The sequence below is a fragment of the Sturnus vulgaris genome, chromosome 2 (assembly GCF_052056855.1).
Source record: "Sturnus vulgaris isolate bStuVul1 chromosome 2, bStuVul1.hap1, whole genome shotgun sequence".
Lineage (NCBI taxonomy): Eukaryota > Metazoa > Chordata > Aves > Passeriformes > Sturnidae > Sturnus > Sturnus vulgaris.
The window spans coordinates 97,310,176-97,329,486 of NC_142244.1; the positions used below are offsets into that span (position 1 = coordinate 97,310,176).

The 19,311-nt window shown below is 34.5% G+C and overlaps 1 long non-coding RNA gene across 1 annotated transcript in view; it reads right to left on the bottom strand.

The window, feature by feature from the left end:
- Positions 1-847: 847 nt before the first annotated feature.
- The window catches only part of LOC148224915 (uncharacterized), a 36,758-nt gene continuing 18,294 nt past the window's right edge, over positions 848-19,311 (bottom strand). The window contains exons 2-4 of the long non-coding RNA XR_015801993.1: positions 6,235-6,298; positions 1,985-2,050; positions 848-930 (exon numbers count right to left, since the gene is read on the bottom strand). This is a non-coding gene — a long non-coding RNA (uncharacterized LOC148224915). The remainder of the gene's footprint in view (positions 931-1,984; positions 2,051-6,234; positions 6,299-19,311) is intronic.

Below are 19,311 nucleotides of genomic sequence, written 5' to 3' on the forward strand. Positions count from 1 at the left end.
TATGAGTCAAAGAATCACTTTAAATAGTTTCAACATAACAGTTGTTCTTGGTCTGAAATTGTCAGTCTTCAAAGCAAGGGCCAACTCAGAGGAGAGCACAGGTAGTAGTGAGAATATCTGACATCGTGTCACTGAGACAGACAGAGCTCTTAACTGGTACAGGCTATATTTCTAGTGGCTGCTCTTTATTATACAGTAGATGGATTTTTCAGTAATTTCTTTTGTGCAATGCATTCAATGTCCTCTTACTGAACTCCCTCTACTAAATCCATGTCTTTTTCTGCTGGGGGTCCAGCCCTGGTCCCAGCACTCCAGACTTGTCTCCACAGGGCTGAACAAAGCAGGAGCTCCTCTTTGAGCTGCTGGCCACACTCTGCCTAATGCAGCCCTGGAGGCTGCTGGCAGCTTTTGCTGCAAGGACTCATTGCTGATTGATGGGAAGGTTGGTGCTCACCAGGAACCCCAGGTCCCTTCTCTGCATCTCTTTCCAGACACCTCTGCTCCACCCCTAACTGGCATTGGTGCATGAGGTTGTTACTTAATGGAGCAGAAAGTAATAGAATGTAGCAACAGCAGAATAAATTCTCATTACATAACACATATATCATATACCATGATTGTGTGGAGTGTTATTTAATGGTTTTATTTGTGAGTGAAAGGGAGAGCAGCATATCTACTGACAGATAAAAGATATTACTAAATTTATACCTAAAGAGGTGCAAAAAGACATGAAAATGATGAAAATTCACCCATAATGGTTGAGTAGACAAAGTTAGAGAGCAACTACATTTAATAAAATATAAAGAGTAGTCCTAAAACATAAAAAAAATGAAAAAAAGCAATTGAACTTACCAACACCAAAATACTGCCCCATTCTGAACAAATGAGTTTTCCATTCTCTCTGAAGAACAGGTTATTATCTTGATAATACTGAAATAAATGAGGTAGGAAACAACAGAATTCATATTAATACAGTCAACAGAGAGTTCAACTGCAGCCTAGGGCATTATCAATGACAGGGCTGAAGTGAAGATTAATAGAGCTAAAATCACTGGTAGAAAATGTAATCATCCCACCATCCTCTATAAAAATATATATTTTAATATAATCAGAGGAGGTAAAGAATTTTACATTTTTACAAATGGATCTACAAATCTAAACAGCAATTAAAAGTAAAAAGACTTTGGAAAATTGAATACATAAGTCATAGGTAGAGAAAAAAATAAACTCTTAACCAGGCATTCTGTTTTTCTGTGATTCCTCAATCTGGCAGTTAATGAAAAGATTTAAATATTTCGGAACAGAATTCAGGAGATAATCTTGCATGAGCTATAATCTCCTGTTTTCAATCTAGTAAAAGCAAATGGACCCAAATCCAGCGAAATGCTTGAAATATTTTCCATGATGCTATTTAAAGTGTCAACTAACAGAAGTTTAGAGATTATGTTTAAGAATTTCTATTATAATGTGTGAACAGTATTTTTCTGTTGCCTTGCACTTTAAACCTATCCTAGTAGAGGGCACTGATGTTATACACTATAGAATGTATTCAAACAGAATGGTGAAAGAGGTCAGATTTGATGCCAGATGTCTAATCTATCTCAATTATCTAATTTTAAACTCTCTTGGCACCAGGCAAGGGAAAATAAATTTTCTATTTACCATTAATTTTCCCACTGAGCATAGCCTGTTGATAAAGAAAGCAAACACAAAAACAGTCTAAATGGATAATAAACTGGCACCATTGATCTAGTTTTGAAGGTTAATTAATCATACACTTGCCTTCAAGAAAGTGTTATATTACAATGAACCTTATTTCTTACTGACTTTATCAGCTGGGTACTTCCACCCTCAGCACCCACAGACAAAGCAAAGAATTGACTTTCAAAAGCTCCTTAGAAGCTCAGGTTAACAGTATGCAAAATATCTACAGTTCAGTTCAAATATTTATCATTGTGTATCCTGTATTATTTATAATACTGACCAGAGTAGCTGGAGCAAACTGGAACATTCTTTCCACAGTGTAGTGCACTGGAAGGGAGTTGAAGGTCTGATATAGAACAATAATTTCAGTGGCAATAAATCAGTGAAATGAGAATTAATAATTTCTATCCATTATGCTACTCCAGAAATTTATTCTGAAGTCACAAACAAGAGAAAGCTCATAGTGTATTTACTCAAATAACGTCTAAACATGCATTGCATTCTGTTATCTCTAAAAAAATGTATTTACTAGTTAATGCAGAATGATGTATATTATTTCCTCACATAAGTGATGATAAAGATGACATTTTTCTTGATAGCTCAAGTGTACTCATAGTCAGTGCCACAGTCAGATAAAAAAGACAGGAAAATATTTTGACACTTATTCTATTAAAAGACACCTAAGACCTGGACTTAATTTAGAGATGTTAGAGTGGTATGCATCCTACAACTAATACAAACATGCTGCAGTTTGCACTTCTCAGATCTTGTTCAGATCAGTTGAAAACATGCCATATTTCAATAAATCCTTCTTGATCAGGACTCTAAAACCCATATTTTTTTTAATATCAACTTGAAAACCCATTTCTTCACCCTTCCTTCATTCTTGATTTTATTTTTCCTTATGTGTATAGCATACGGACATGGTTTAAAAAAAATCTTTGTAACACAAAATCTTTTAATACTTTTTTCAATGTTACTCCACCAAAATGACTTGAGAGGATCATAGGAACTAGTCTTTTACAGTCATATGCCTATAAATGCACCCAGTGAGTTGCTTTGAGTTATACTTACTGCATGTTACCTTTGACCCCTCTCTAGCAGAATGTAGCTGATGTTTTTATTTACATGAAAAGACTTAATCATCCCTTTTGTTTTTTAACCATCCTTCCTGGAAAAATCTATTGAAAAATTGCCATTTCTGTAAATTCCATTTCATCTCAGCACCTTCTAATCCTTTCAGTATGATTTAGATGTATGGTGCATCACCAGTTGACCTAGAACATTCCTGCTTCTTCTACTGCATGACAATAAGGATTGCTGACCCTAGTAAATGGTGTTTATTCAGCTTGCAACCTCTTTCAGATTTAATAGGTAATCCTTCATCCAAAAGTAAACAGCCCTTAAATGGCCCCAGATAGATCTGCAAAGTGTTTGTTGTCAGCATTGCTGCATTCCATTTCATTTATGACCTTTTACAGTGAAAAACTGACTTCATACTCTTCTAAATTCTTGGGCAATAATGGAAGGAGAAACCAGATATAAGATCTTGTATAAAGTGCATTTAAAAGTAAGAAATTAAAGGAAATTTAACATTTATTTTTCTTGCTAAAGTACATTTAAATAAAGACAAAAAAGTTGAGCAAACATCTGTGTAAAACTCATTTGTTTCTGATCAAACCTGGCATATGTCCAGAGAGACTTCTTTCTCATATTAGAAATATGTTTACACATTCAATAATAATCTAGGTCTCTAAAATAATAAAATAAATAATTATATGTGTATTTGCTACTTAATTAACACCACATAAACTAATCTTCTCATCATCTTTGCAAATCAGATATAGTCCTGCTATCTTTATTCTTGCCAATTGACTGCAAGTAGGATGACATTTTCTCTCTTTTTTTACTCGTCTCTACTCCTTTCTGATTTGAAGATGGTTATAGCAAAGGGAAATATTTGAAACATCCTTCTATTGTATTCTGATTAATTTTTCAATATTAGTGATAATCTTGTCCTTCAAACATACATTTTTTAAAAGTATAGGAAATTATAATAAAACCAGAATTTTATTTTAATGCAGTATTTCATTAAAGTGAATATTAATTAATCAAATTTTGTATTGTTTCATCAGCTGACGTGAAAGTCACATAGAAGATCAATCACTGATTCCTTCATATTTATCTGTCTAATATAGATATGACAAAGAGAGAGAGTAAATATTTTGTCATGATGTATGACTTGATCTTACTAAGGTATAACACAGAACATATGTCTGTGTCCTTGCATTTAAATATAACACAGGAACAAAATGCTGAACAATGTCTGAATCTGATATTCATGGTTCTAAGCCATATGCCATTTATGAGTTCCAGAGGAACTCATTATCATGAATAAGCCATTGTTTTTCTAGCCTAGATATTAATTTTTAAAATGCACTTATTTTTAACTTTTTAATGATTTTTTTTTAATGTACCAACCAGTAAGGTGCTTCAATTCTGCTGTCTGCATTACAGGTTGCTGGTGAAGATTATTTTCTTGATCTTGAAGTGTAACATTGTTGCTCAAAATCATAACTACTCACCTGGGTTGAAAAACCTGCATGATTTGTGAGGAAAAAATTCACTTGGGCATAGCACATGTTCAACTGCAGCATCACGTGGAGCCTGGAACAACCCCAGGCAGGTCCCAAGGGCGCTCTGGAAACACATGATGGTGGGAGGAAGGGAAATCTGGAGCTCACGGCTCACAGGCATCCTGGGAGCACATGCCTGGCTCCACCACCCTGCAGTGCTTCTGCCACCACACCCCCATGGTGGATATCTCCCACTGCTCTTCCTTCTGCTTCTCCTCTCTGGCATGGACTTCCTAGGCAGGCTGGGCTGCATGTACCTTCTTGCTGGGCTGTTGTTATGCTGCTGCTCATTTATATTTTTCACTTGTCTAGTCTTTATTTCTTTGTAACTCTTGAAGCAGTCCTTTCAGAGTTGTCAAGATCATTCCTTTATCGACTGACTGGCAAGTAGTGATTTTTTTTCCCCAACTTGTGTCCATATTTTTAAGGCTTTCACTATTATCTCACACTTAAATTGTGATTATAACAAGACATAATACCAAATTCCAGTTCACACAGGCCACCATTCTAGTAACTTGACTGACCAAGACTAAAGCAGCATACATTTAGCATTCAGCAAAGTTAGCACAACTTTAACCACTGGTCTGCTACTAACAATGGCAATACCTGTTTTCTTGGTCACCATGATGAAACAGTAGACACAGTGACCTTTCCACTAAATGAAGAACCATGTAGAAATGCCAGCTAACTATCAGTAGGGTTCTGCATCAGCATTGGGCTGCTACATCGTTCAGATGGCTGAGGCTAGAAATCCCTGCACTGCATATCACTGTGCAATAGTTAAATTTGTCTTAAGGTATATAGAATATCAGATATCTCCTTACAGATGCTGAAATAAATGCCTTCCTTGAATTAAATAGCTGTAACTTCTAATTGTGTGACAAAACCATCAACTCCCTTTAGTGAAAGAATGAGAGCTATAGTTTCTGTGGGTAGCTCTGTAATGTAATTATATAATTCATTTTATCATACAGCTTAATTTTGGATGCTAGAAAAACCATAAATACACATAAGATCGGGACTCACCTATATATCCACTGTGAATGAGCACACATTATACTTTTTAAAATTAATGAACCCAGTTATACAAATGTGTATATGTTTATATATATGTTTAAAAATATAATATTCAATTATTTTTAATTAAAAGGGACAAGAAACTTATTAATTGGAGAAAAATTATCAATTATATTCTCCAGTATGGACAATTCCAAAAGGCAGTTTAAATGTCTTCCCGCATATTGGCTTCTATTGCTTGAGATTTTCACAGGCAGTAAAAGCCAAAAGAAAAATAAACAAGCAACCTTTTTATGACTATTCATATTTACACTGACTTGTTCTGTTTTTAGTCTTAGGGAAAAAATGGTCATATATACAAAAAAAAGGCTACAATACATTGAAATTATACCTAACTCAGGAGTTTTCAGAGTTTGCACAATGATGATTATGTTGTGTGTGTAAAGCTGTATCCAAAAGCTTTATTCAAACCTTTATCATAGAGTTTATAAATGAATGTGACAATGATTATTGGTTTGGAACACTTGCTTTCTTATCTCTCCCTGACATGGTATAAATTATACACTGTGAAATACTTGTTAAATCACCTTCAAGGTATAATGATAAGATGAGATTTATCAACATGACACTAAACTAATTTCAAATTGATTTATGGGAGTTCAGTACATTATGAAAGGTTTGTACTATATAACCACTTTATCAAGGCAAGCAATGAAGCTTATTTTCTAGCTTTTACACCAGATCTCTGGTTTTGCTGTCTTGTTTTTACAGAAACTGTTCATGTGATCAAAAGTTAATACCTACCTCATATATACCTGATACTTTATTCACAGAATATGTAGCTTTACTGAGAGGTTTAGCTCACCCTTCATTTTACCTGCTTGGTAGAACTGGCCACAATGGAGTCACCAAAGTCCAATCCAGAATGCAGCTAAATATACCTATTTGAAAAAAAGAAAAAAACCAAATGAACAAAAAAAAGCTACTGGTGAAAAAATATCTTCACTGTTAAAGCTTTCCACCTGCTTTGCTATGCCTAACCCATCACCTCAGCTATGGACATCCTTTTCCTTCTAAAACATATTCAGAAGAGATGAATAGAATTAATATACCATTGTTCCTGAAATTTAAATTTTAATATTACAAAATCTTTGTGGATTGGCTTCCAGAGTTTTAGGACCTAGTTTGCAGACTTGAGTGGGGATATTAAGATGTAATGTAGTGAAGGTGTAGATCTTTAATAAGCTTTCACACCTAATGCTCTTAATTAATTGAACATTCTTCTACTTTAGGAATATTTATGCACATTATAACATTTTATATATAGCATTCTTCTGCTATATTTGCTGTCAGCATTCATTATGGAGCTAGAGTAATGGCCAAGTAAAACATCAAGTAAATTTAATTTGAAGTACTCTAAGGAAAGAAGTATTTATTGGCATGGTGGGTTTTTTGTGTTTTTTTTTTTGTTTTGTTTTGGTTTTTTGGGGTTTTTTTGTTTGTTTTTGTTGTTGTTTTGTTTTTTTAATTTCAACATGCAACAGACTGGTTAATTAATTAGTATCAAGCACACTGATGACTAACAACAGCTTGTATACATGAAGTACTAATTAAACTGAAAACAAATTGCTAGTCTAGCTCATTGAAACGGTTGTGACACAATTCAAGCTATATCCATTGAATATTGGCACTTAATATATGAGATAATTTTCATTAAAGGCTAATATTTGTCCCAATTAATTATGCTGTCATTAGTTATGTATAGCATCAGCCACCCGCTTTTTCCTCTTTGCCTGTTAAATTGCTATATCATTTTCTTTTATCCTTTATCTACTGAAAAATAAAAGATTGATCTAGAATATCCATTTATGTATGTTTGAACTATTATATGTACAGTATATCTCACTTAGAAAAGTAACTTTTGACTTCTGTGAATACTAAGACAGTATTTTTATTTGTTTAGAAACTGTGATTCATCTCAAGGCTTTATAATTTGTTATGAGCGAGGAATGAATTTAAGTGTCACTGTCATACTCTGGCAGTACAACTACAAGAATCTAAAGACATTAAGATGGCCAAGTCAAAATGCCTACTTTGGATTCATCTGACTAGCTTCCTCATCCCCCTGACTCCAGTGACTAGAGCCTATTGCAGGCTAGATGTCAAGTGCAGTTGTAGAAAGCAGAATTTAAGTGTCCAGCTGTAGAGCTGAAGACTTCCTTTTCTGATTAACCTCTAAAGGCTTGAGGACCTGAAGTAATGAATGCTTAGAAAAGTTCACTGTCTGTTTCCTACTTTAAAAACATTGAGAATTCACATATTAAACACCCTATATCATTCATTGTTAAAGGCTGTGCAAACACTGTGAAACTCTAATATCCCTGAGGGCATCAACAGTCCTGAATGTTCTTGCCCAGACCCTCAGAACTCTCCTCACCCTGCCCAAGGCCCAGGACTTCACACCAACCCCCAGGGACCACTAGGTCCTGCTGCAGAAATGCCACATTTCCCCACAGCCATGCCTTTCTGTATATTGATTTAATCTGTACATATTTTTTTTCCTTAATATAAGGTGTGGTGATAGACAATATTTTCGTGTCTAACCCATTCATGGAGCCCTACTAGAACCTCAAATGCCCAGCATCCAACAGGTCTCAAAAGATAAATGCTACTTTCTTTATTTGACAAAGACATATCCTCCCGGGCAGAGGTAAAAAAAAAAAGAAAAAATACAACTACTCTGTGATGACAGGTTATATCAAATGTGCTAGTACACAGAACTTCAAAATTATATAGACCTTGGTTTTATTTTTTCCTGAAAGAAAAAGAATTGATCCCTGGTACTCCTTTCTTTTAGAGATTTACTAAAAGAATATCTTGCACTAAAGTAAAATTTATTTCAAGTTGAAGTTGCATTAAAAATTTAACATTCATGTGTTTTTTATACTTGGACATTATCATAAAATCTGCTGCTGCATAAGCATAAAGTGTATCACTTATTGTGTTATATCAAATTCACTAAAGAATTCATTATTAAAATAAATTTAAAATATTGCTTACTCAATGTATTGTAACTATATAATAAGGATGAAAATATCAAATTAAGACATACGTATATATGCATATAGCCACAACTCAGTTTGTTCTCAAACCGCAAGAATAATAAAGATATTTTCTCATAATGCAGTTGAACTGAATTTGGTCATATATTTTAGAACCCAAGATTTAGATAAAAATAATGTATAATATTATGACAGAAATTAGCATAAGAATGCATTAATGGCAAAACATTGCAAAAATACGGATATAAATTATGTGTTTTTTTAATAAATAAGCGTTATAACTCTCCTCTATTTTCACACATCCAGGACAGGAAAAGTGCCACGATGCCATTTAAAAGATAGTTAGTAAATTATATTAGAATTATTCCTTGGTTTATAGACCTCATTGAAAAGAAGTTGTGCAACAAGAATTCTGCATAATATTTTAATACTTTATATATGTGCAGAGTATAATTTATATAATTCAAATTTAAACATCTGCCTCCTTTAGGTAACAAAATCTACAAATTATACCAGTCTTTTACTCTTCAGAACTGATTTTAAATCACAGTCTGTAATGAAGGTGATATAAATGGAGATAAAAACCATTACCTTTGCATATCTCACATAACACAATAGTACTGACACAAATGAAGAACTCAGTGGAGAAAAGACCAGCCTTTGAGAAATCCATAAAATTACCAGTGTAAGTACAATTGAAAATAAAGAAACAGCCAATGTTTTAAAAGAACGTTGTGACAGAGATATAAATAGGGTAGAAGCAGTAGTTGAAAAAAATCAGTGTAGGAAATAAGACATTCTTGTTTCCAATAAATGCAGTGTTTATAAATATAGTATCATATATTCATACATTTACAGCCAATAAAATAAAACACAGTGAATTCTACTGTGCATAAAAACTAAAACTGAAGATGGAAATAACCCAGGAAACATTTCACCTTTCTGTTTTACTTTTTTAGAAAGCCTTCTAAATTAATGCCTTTTTAAAAGCTTAGTATTACCTTTCTTTATTGCTTTAATTAGTAGTTATTACAGACCTATTCATGTTAGTACAACATATTATGATACAAATCACATGCATGAAAATGGCAGATTTTGAAACGCAAATTTGAATGGAAAGTCTATTCGTGGTTTCATATCTATATATTAATGGAATCAATGTATTGTACAAACGCATACAAAGCCTAACACAGAAAATGCTGCTTAGTATTTTTTCTTTCTTCAAGTAACATGTATTTTGTTTTCTTCAAGGAAGTACCTTGCTCAAATATCATTCCATAAATAAAATATATTACTACACAAACTGTGTTCCTCCAGCTGAGAAACAAAACCCAGAACACAATCTGAGAAAAATATCTATTACCAGGAAACAATTAGCAGCAAAACTAGCCAGCAACTTGAAGTACTGATAAAAGCAGTTATCTCATCAGTGCATTCCTTGATGAGGGTTGTCATCACTCACCCCCAAAACAGAGCACCAGTTTGACCATGGTCAAACACCAGTGTCAGTCTCTTGTTAATCTGAAGTCTTCCCCTCCTTGACAATGGGCTCAAAAAGCTGACACCAAAGATGATAGCAAGCATCAGCAGTTCAGCAGTTTATTAAAGCCTTCTGCCTTTTTTCTGTTGTAATCCCATGAGGAGCAAAATACAATACAAACTCCTTACTCTCACAACAGAACCTGATAGCTCCAACAGCAGCAACACCTGTCTCCTCCCAGTTCTTTGCACCTTTTTTCTGACATGCACCTGTGTGCCCTTTTATTCTTTTGTGATTGGTCAATACACATCAGCACTCCGTGCTTCTTCTCTTTGAACCATGTTCATCTGTCTAATACAGCTGCAGCCCCATTCCCTATGTCCCATAATCTTTTCTCCTATAAAGGATAACTTGGTAATAAAGGTTAGAGAAGTTATTTCAAAAAATTAATCTATATAAAATATGCATTTTTCTGAATATGTACAGGTATACAAGAGTTTTACATTGCTTGAATATTCTCTGGAATATGGAAAAGGGATATTAGGTTATATGAGATTTTCAGTTTGTCTGGATTGAGAGTCAGTCTATACCCTTGCATTGAAAAGAAAATGACAGACCTTTGAGATATTGCTCATCGTTTTGGTTTGAGTACAATTCTTACCTGCATGAGTTTAAATTATTTATGTTCCTATCATATTGGTGGAATCACACTGCAGCACTATTCTCTTGTCCTGAAAATTTGCAATTTATAACCCCTCTCTTAATGAGTAAATTATTCATGCCTCGCCCTGAGAATTGGTCTATTAGATGTCACATTAAACATTTAAAATTATTTATTTTCCTTTTAATAATAGTTGCATTTATAAAACTTTCTTTACATGCATTCAAGAAATACACTTAGTCCTTGTCCTAATTTTGGCTAGCACAGGGTTAACTTTTGCCATAGCCAGGAGGGGACATGGTCATTGCCAGGGGTGGAGGGAAGGAAGTCTTTTCCAGGTTGAGGTAGCAGGACAACGGTCAGTTAATGATGAATATTTGCATGTGAATCCCTCACCTGTCTTACAGATTTTTGCTATTAATATTGTTGCTGTTATTGTTCATTTTCTTTTCTCATTGCTGTTTCCTGGAAATTGTTTTTACTTCAACCTGTGATCTCTACCTTTTGTCCCTCCAATTCCCCTTTCCATCCCTCTACACAGGTAGAGGGAGAGGGGCAGTGAGTAAAGAGCACATGTTTTGGAGTGGTTTCTGTGGGAATATTAAATTGAAGAATATGATTCCTAACCATGAGAATCCTAAAAAGAACAAACAATGGTACCTATTTTATGTAGTGGTTTTATAGTCTGTCAATTACACGTATTAGACAAAGATCAAGGAGGATAAATTGACAAGAGTAGTGAAAGAGTAACTTTTTTCTGATTACCCATGTTGGTTATTCAGTTAATGGGGATAGGAAAAATGAGAAACACAGAAAACTGTCTTTGAAATGCGAGTTCTCTGACATGAAACCAAAATCCACTGTGTAGAGGTTTTGTTCAGCTCATCTGGTCTGTTTTCTTGCACTTGCCTGATGATCTCCAAAGTTTCTTACTTTCTTTGTCATGACTTTTCAATGGAATTGTCATTTCAATTATGAATTCATGAGACACGAAGCAAAGATGTGCTCCCTGGTTACCTGAGATGACTCCTGCCAAGGCACCAATGTCCTTTTTAAAGAGTCAAGAGGCGTGGCAGTAAATAAAGCATGTCTTTACAGAAAGAAAACAGAGAAAGTAGGCAGAGGATCTTGAAGCAATATCTAAAAAAAAGAAGAGAAAGGAAGAGTCTCTTTTTCTTTACAGTTAGCTTAGGTGTTTCATTGCATCTTGACCATTCTATGTGTATATACCTGTCTGTTTCTTGCAAATGATACTAGATTTCTAGCAGAATTTTTTTTACTATAACATAAACCACTGATGTAGTACTATACAGATGGCACCATATATCTCCTGCATTTACATATGTACAATATCTGTTTTGATAACAAGGAAGACAGAGTTATTAAAGCTGTAAAAAAGCTGCAGAAAAAACAAGAGCAAAGAAAGGTGCTGCTTTTTGAGTCAGTGCAAGCATAAAGATTAGGATGAAATAAATGTAGAAAACATCATAAATTTTGTTTTCCCAGAATGGATCCTATGCAGATCATAGGTACAAACTGGGCGTCTCAGATTAGCTCCCATTCTGCGTGGTGTGTCTCCTTTTCTCCCCTAACAGTGACCTCTCTGAAAAAAAACAGCCTATGGTGTATAACCTTGCCAAGAGTAGACCCTAGCAAGTTAGAACAAGGCAGAGGATTGAAAAGTGCTTGGTTTTCAGAGACTAATGTGCAGCTCTAGGCGAGCAATAGGTAGTTGGTTAGTTTGCATATTCCCAGGTATTTTCTTATACTTTTATCTCATTTAGTAATTAATAACTAGTAGCAGAGTTTAAAAAGTCTAGATCTAGTCTAGATCTTATAAACTTCACTGATATATTAATAAAAACCTCTTTAATGCAAACATGTATTCTAATTTTTAAACAATATTTTATATAATTTTTTTGAATGTGATAATCTTTTATTGCACAAGCTCTAGCTGAAATTAACCCAAACCTTTTCTTTATTGCATTCAGTGATCTATACTGGATGTAGTCCAATTCAAGCATATTTGAAGGATTAAAATAAAAATTGGTTTGCGGATTTAAACATCTGTGAATTATGACAAAGCTTAAAGAGATTCTCTGACCATACCGGAAGCCAATACCTACCTGCTGAGAAATGCTTTGAGGTTCAAAATGAACCTCCACTGGCTGACTGATTTTAAGGATTAAGTAAAACTTGACGTACAGAAGTCCTCTATAAAATACCCTGAAAGACCAAGATTAAGATTTGTGATGTCTAACATGACACTAGAACGTGTCTGTATCTCTAAGCAAGTGGTTTTCAGTCTTTTTGTTATAATCAAAGCTAAAAAATTGGCACTGTCGCAATCTTTCAGAAGTACCTGACTGTTCTGAGATTGGCACTTTAAGATCAGACCAGCTGAATCCCAGAAATATCTGCTTCTTTCCACTAGCATTGCAAATACCACATAATCATCAGGCTTAAAAGACTGAGTGGACTGCCAGCCTTTATACTTATGAATTGCCACAGTTTTCTACTCTTTTTACTAACAAGAAAAAATATGAACTGGTAGCTTGTAAATTCTGAATATGCAAATAGGAACATTGAAATAAACTTTTACTCTTGAAAAAAGGTTTCCCAGTAAGGCTGTAGACTATTTGGCCCTGGAGATTTTTAGAGCTCACCCACATGAAATCTTCAGCAGCTTGAGCTGAGCTTTGACATTTACACTGATTTGAGCAGGAGGTCAGATTAGGTGACCTTCAAAGATCACTCCAGCCAAAGACTTTCTATGGTTCTTAGTATAATAATGTCAGCTCCACTAAAAAGAACCCAAGGGTATTTGATTAATGCAGAACAAAAAGGCTGAAATAGAAGATGTGAATTTTGCTGCATAAATATTTTTTATAAAGCAGAATATTTATGTATGTTTCAGTTTCTTTAATGTATCAAACATTCTACTCTTAGTGAAACCAGAAACTGATAAACCCATGATTTTAAGTACAGAATGTGGCATAGAATGAAATTAGATTTATGCTAATTAAGTCAATTGTGTTCAAAGGCTTTCTACAGTGTGTTGTATGTAATTTGAAAAGGAAACTTTTGGCCTTTGCTCTTTTTTGTGATCCCTCATAAAAAGAGGAAAGGATTTTCATATAGGTTTTTATTCTTTTGGTGAGTGAAGAAGGGGAAGGATTTGGTTGAAGATTGTAAGATTGGTGAAATTTCCATATTTGACAATATAGTATTAAAATTCCTAGATATTTTATATTAAAACGTATTTTATTCCCAATCTCTAAAAGAACATTTGCCAGTTAATATTTAATGTTCTTTCATATTTCTGAAACATCAGGAATATAATTGTAATAAAAAATTCTAATTACTTTGAAAGCAACAAGGCAGAAGTGTATAACACTTTTTTTGCCTCTGTCTTCAACATGGATGACAGATCAAAAGGGTCTCAGTGCCCTGAGTTGGAGGACCATGACTGCAAGAATGATAAACTCTCAACTGACCCTGACATTGTGGGGGATCTGCTGCTCCAGATGGATCCCAACAATTCTATGGGGCCTGATGGGATTCATCCATGAACCCTCAAAGAGCTGGTTGATGTCATCATAAAACCTCTCTTCATGATTTTTGAGCCATCTGGGGAATCCAGAGTTGTCCCAGCTGTCTGGAAGCTGGGAATGTCCCAGTTTTCAAGAAGGGCAAGAAGGAGGACTCTGGAAATTACATTGGCTAAGCCTGTCAGTCTCATTTCAGTGCCTGATAAAATCAGAGAGAAGGTTATTCTGGAAGGCATTGCAAAACACATGAAAAACAATGCAGTCGTTGGTCAGAGCCAGCATGGATTCATGACAAGACAGTCCCGCTTATCAAACCTGATTTACTTTTATGACAGGGTGCCACAATAAAAGAGTGAAGAGTGTCCAAGGAGGGCAACAAAGATGGTGAGGAACCTTGAGGAGAAGCCATATGAGGAGGGGCTGAGATCACTTGGTCTGTTCAGCCTGGAGAAGGGGAGACTGAGGGGTGACCTCACTGCAGCTACAGCTTCCTCATGAGGGGAAGAGGAGGAGCAGGCACTGATCTCTGCTCTCTGGTGATCAGTGACAGGACTCGAGAGAATGGCCTGAAGTTGTGTCAGGGGAGGTTTAAGTTGGATATTACACAAAGGTTCTTCTCCTAGAGGGTGATTGGGCACTAGAACAGGTTCACCAGAGAAGTGGTAACAGCATCAAGCCTGACAGAGTTCAAGAAACGTTTGGACAATACTCTGGGGCACATATGTGTGGGATGGTGCTGTGCAGAGCTAGGAGCTGGACTTTATGATCCTTGAGAATCCCTTCCAAATAAGCATATTTTGAGTTTCTGTGAAAGAGATTGTAGATCTTAAATCTGTCAATTTTCGCTTACCTTTCCAAAATATTGACATCTTTCTTCTGAATTTTTTATCATAAAGTTCCATTTTTTCAATGGATGATGTTATTAAATATTATAATCTAGTTTAAGCCAGTAGCAAACAATGATGAGAAGCCACATCCTGATTAAATATTGTTATGTCTTTAGAGATAGATACTCCTATCTCTTCAATCACTTCTTGTTATGATGTATTCAAAAATGGAAATCTAGGACTTGATTTAGCCTATCTAAATATAGGTATTTAGTATCATCCAGGGAAAATGGCTGAGAGAAGGTGGAAAATGTAGAATTTCAATTTGTTAATTTGCCACTAGTAATCCTGTGCTGGAAAGCTTCAGTGAAGCAGAAAGCAACAGAAATTGTGGAGACACTGACTATTGGCTGAAGCTGAGTTTGACTGAAAATTTAAATTTATTTGTATCCAAATATTTTTTCTGATTCCATTTCTGAAAGAGAATGAGGGAGCATGATGGGGTGGTGGGGAAGAAGCTCTATATACATAAATATTCCCCATTTGATAACCAAAATCTATGTCTGAATCCAATAGGTAGGACTTGGGCACTTCTAATGAGTAACATATTGCAAACAAATTTAACACAACAGAATTTCTAAGTAGACAATCCTATTCAATAAGGTAATGCTGCTCTGGCTCTTAATGAGCATACACTGGTGATTACCAAGTAATGTTAGAAATTCTTGCCATATGGAAAGTTATTTCCAGTGTTTACAATGACTTCACCCAGCTGTCACTACAAAGTGACCAGCAGTAGAATTACCCTGTTCTCAATCTGTTGGGGAACATCAAAGGCAAGATACTATCAATAGGGATTATTGTTTTTCAATATTACATCCCATACAGATAAGAAACTGTTGCAGACAGTCACTTTTAAAGTCTTATACTACTGCACCTTAAACTGTCCATTTCTGTAATTAATCATTAATTTCAAAAGGAAAAGGAGAATACAGAAGACACACTATTGACTGTATATTACATAAAACTCTGCATATACACAAAGATGATCTGTCTAATATCTCAGTGGCAGCATATTTTGTCCTTATGTAGGACTTTTCATGCATAGGTCCAAGAAGAGAGCTCTTTTGTCATGAGAGAATTAATGAAATGCATTGAATCGGGTATTTTGCTGCCACAACCAGGGGTATAGATTTTCAGTATGTGAAAATGTCCCTCCAGGACAATCCATGTGTTTAATCCCTGGTTGCAGAGACACTTAAAGGTTGCGTGTCTTCATTGGTAAAATTTAGTTCTGAGGTAAGATCACAGTGGTTCCACATTAGGGTGAGAGAGGTCACAGGGAGGGTGGTAGTGCTGCAGTAGTCTGGGAACAGTGAGTAGGAGTTCTCTGGAGGCAAATGCAGGTACAGTTTAAAAGGAGCCAGTGGCAATTTTGCAGGTGTTAACATATTAGGGATAGTGCACCTTAAGCAGTGCACTGAAAAAATTAGGATGAGTTGATGTAGCTTCATGACCCATGGAAGCTCTTAGCAGAGTGAGTTTCTCTCTCTCAGTCTTGCTCTCTTCTTTTATATTTTGTCTTATCTGACAATCTGTCTACACTATAGCTTGCTACTGTGACCTCCTGCTTACTTTGCCTGCTGCTGTGAGCTGCTTTGAAACTTGCTCTGGAAGTCATATTTATAATAATAGAAGGTATTGCTGTAATGGAAAAATCACAAGAAGTCAGGAGAAAGGGTGATTTGAAAAAAGAAGCTATAAGAAAAAATCAGGAAATCAGGAAAATACAGAGACTATGGAACTGCTAAACAAATTTGGACATGTTTATTAAATTTTCTTCGCTCTATCATTAGATCAGAGTATGGGACAGTAGAATACTGACAGCATATTTTCTGAGAGCTATCTGTTACTGGAAAAACCGTGCATGCTCCGTGAAGGTCTGCAGGTGGAAAACTGAGCGCTGGCCTGAGATTTGGCTATTTGAACTGCCACGAGTGTCTGGGCAGAACATGCAAAAATGCTGGACTTGACAAATAATAGAGTAAGTACATAACAAAATAATAGATAGTGCTAGAAAGAATGAATAGATTTCACAGATGGTTAAAGAAAATAATGTGAAAGATAGACAACTTCATAGATATTTGAAGAAGAGGTTTATGGCTGTTTTAGAGAGCAGTGTTTTGCAGAGGCAGTGGTGCCTAAGTTACCGTATCAGCAAAACAATGCATGAAGAAATCATTGCTTCTCATTATGTAGCCATAAAAAACTCTTTTTCACAAGCAGGGTGAAAAACTGTCATGTGAAAGATATGAAATTTCTGTTGGTTCTTTTACTGTAGATGGATAGACAAATAAAAATTTAAAGACTATTAGGATGAAGTTCAAGAAATTATATATATCTAAAAGATCTTTAGAATCCTATCTTCTTCCCCAAGCAGAAATGTTTCAAAGCAAGAGTTCTTTCTTTCTTTCTTTCTTTCTTTCTTTCTTTCTTTCTTTCTTTCTTTCTTTCTTTCTTTCTTTCTTTCTTTCTTTCTTTCTTTCTTTCTTTCTTTCTTTCTTTCTTTCTTTCTTTCTTTCTTTCTTTCTTTCTTTCTTTCTTTCTTTCTTTCTTTCTTTCTTTCTTTTCTTTCTTCTTTCTTTCTTTTCTTTCTTTTCTTTCTTTTCTTTCTTTCTTTCTTTCCTCTGCCTCTTCCTTTTATATTATTTTCTTTTTTTTTTCCAAGTTGAAGGCAAGGGTCCTTTTTTCCCAGGGTGTGGGGTTTTTTTCCTCAAAAAGTAAAAATAACTTATCAGTAGTTATTTCACAGACCTGGAAATGTTCCAAATATCTTCATGCAACACAAACTACATAAACTAGAATGTTTCTAACATAAAAGGAATTAAACTTTATAATAAAATAATAAATTAACAATCCATAAGAATCCCTAAATATCCACAAGTATTTTAATACAATAATCCTGAAAATCATATTTCTACAGAAGATTTAAAGGAAAACAATTGTGGTATTATAAAATTTTCCTTATTTTCAGGGAAAATTAAATAATAATTTATAATTAATTATACTATATAAATAAATTTAATTTAAATAAATAATTTTAAATAAATAATTAAAAAATAATTTAGCTAAAATAAAATATTATTTTGATTGAAAAATTGTTGTTGGTGTTTTATTCAGAGAAAAGCGAAAGTTAAAATGCTTGAAAGATATGAGAGATGCAATATTTCTCTTCTATATTCTGTTTTGTCCCTGCCCTCCATAACAAGCAAATGAGAAAAGGAAAGAGAAAATGAAAGAGAAAAAAAATAATACTATCTTTACTACTGATGCATGAAAATAGTGGACGATATATTCAGCCAAAAAATTATACGAATTTTAGTGATATATTTATGAAACTTCTTTCATCCTAATGCATTTTCAATTGACAAAATTTTCACTACCATTGGTAATGCAGCAAAAAATAAAATCTAGGGTAAAAAAGCTTTCTTGTTGTTTCTGAATTGTCTTTTACTTCACCAATCCTTTCTTGTAAAGACATCTCTCTTGTGATCATAATTTTGAATGCATAAGAAATTAATTTCCATCATAGGCTATAAAATGTCTATGTCCTTTTTCAGGCTGATCTTCAAAATGGAGTTATTAACTGGAAAGAGATCAATAATTTCAGGTCACTGTCTTTTGAAAATTTTTCTCAGGTGACTGATGATCCATAGGAGAGAGAAGAACCTGTTCTATCATAGATGTAAAAGGTTAATGCTATCCTTAAACCCCCAATTCAGTTAATTTAAGACAAATATTATTTTCTAAAGGTTAGGGAAAAATGCATGTTTTAAAGAAGAACTTTTAGTTTATCACAGAATACCACAGACCTGAACAATAAAGTTTCAACTGATAAAAATATTTTTGTTTTGCAATAGAGAACATAAGATGTATTACACTGCTGGTAAAGTTTTATTTCAAATTTTTTTGTCCATGTATTGCTCTTCTTCACAGAAACAAATCCTCTGAAGGATTTTGTCAATTGAAAGATAAGTCAGGTTGCCTAAGCTCTATCCTAATAAAATGACAAAACCCCTTGATGTTGCTGTTTCTACTTCTTCTTGCTACCATTGCATTCTTGCTTTGCCTACGTGTAAGAATTATAGACATTATGTAAGATTCCACTCCCTTTATTTCTCTTGTGCGAGGATATTCTGGAAGCTAAGAATGCTCTGAAGAATCTAGTCCTGACCTACTTGTAGCATCAGATTTTCATATTTCCTCTGGTTTCAATAAGGTTGAAGAACTTTGGATCAGGTTTTTCTTTATGGTCTTTTCTAGTCAACTGATCTTAAATCTCTTCTTCTTCTTCCTTGCTGGATAAATTGTTG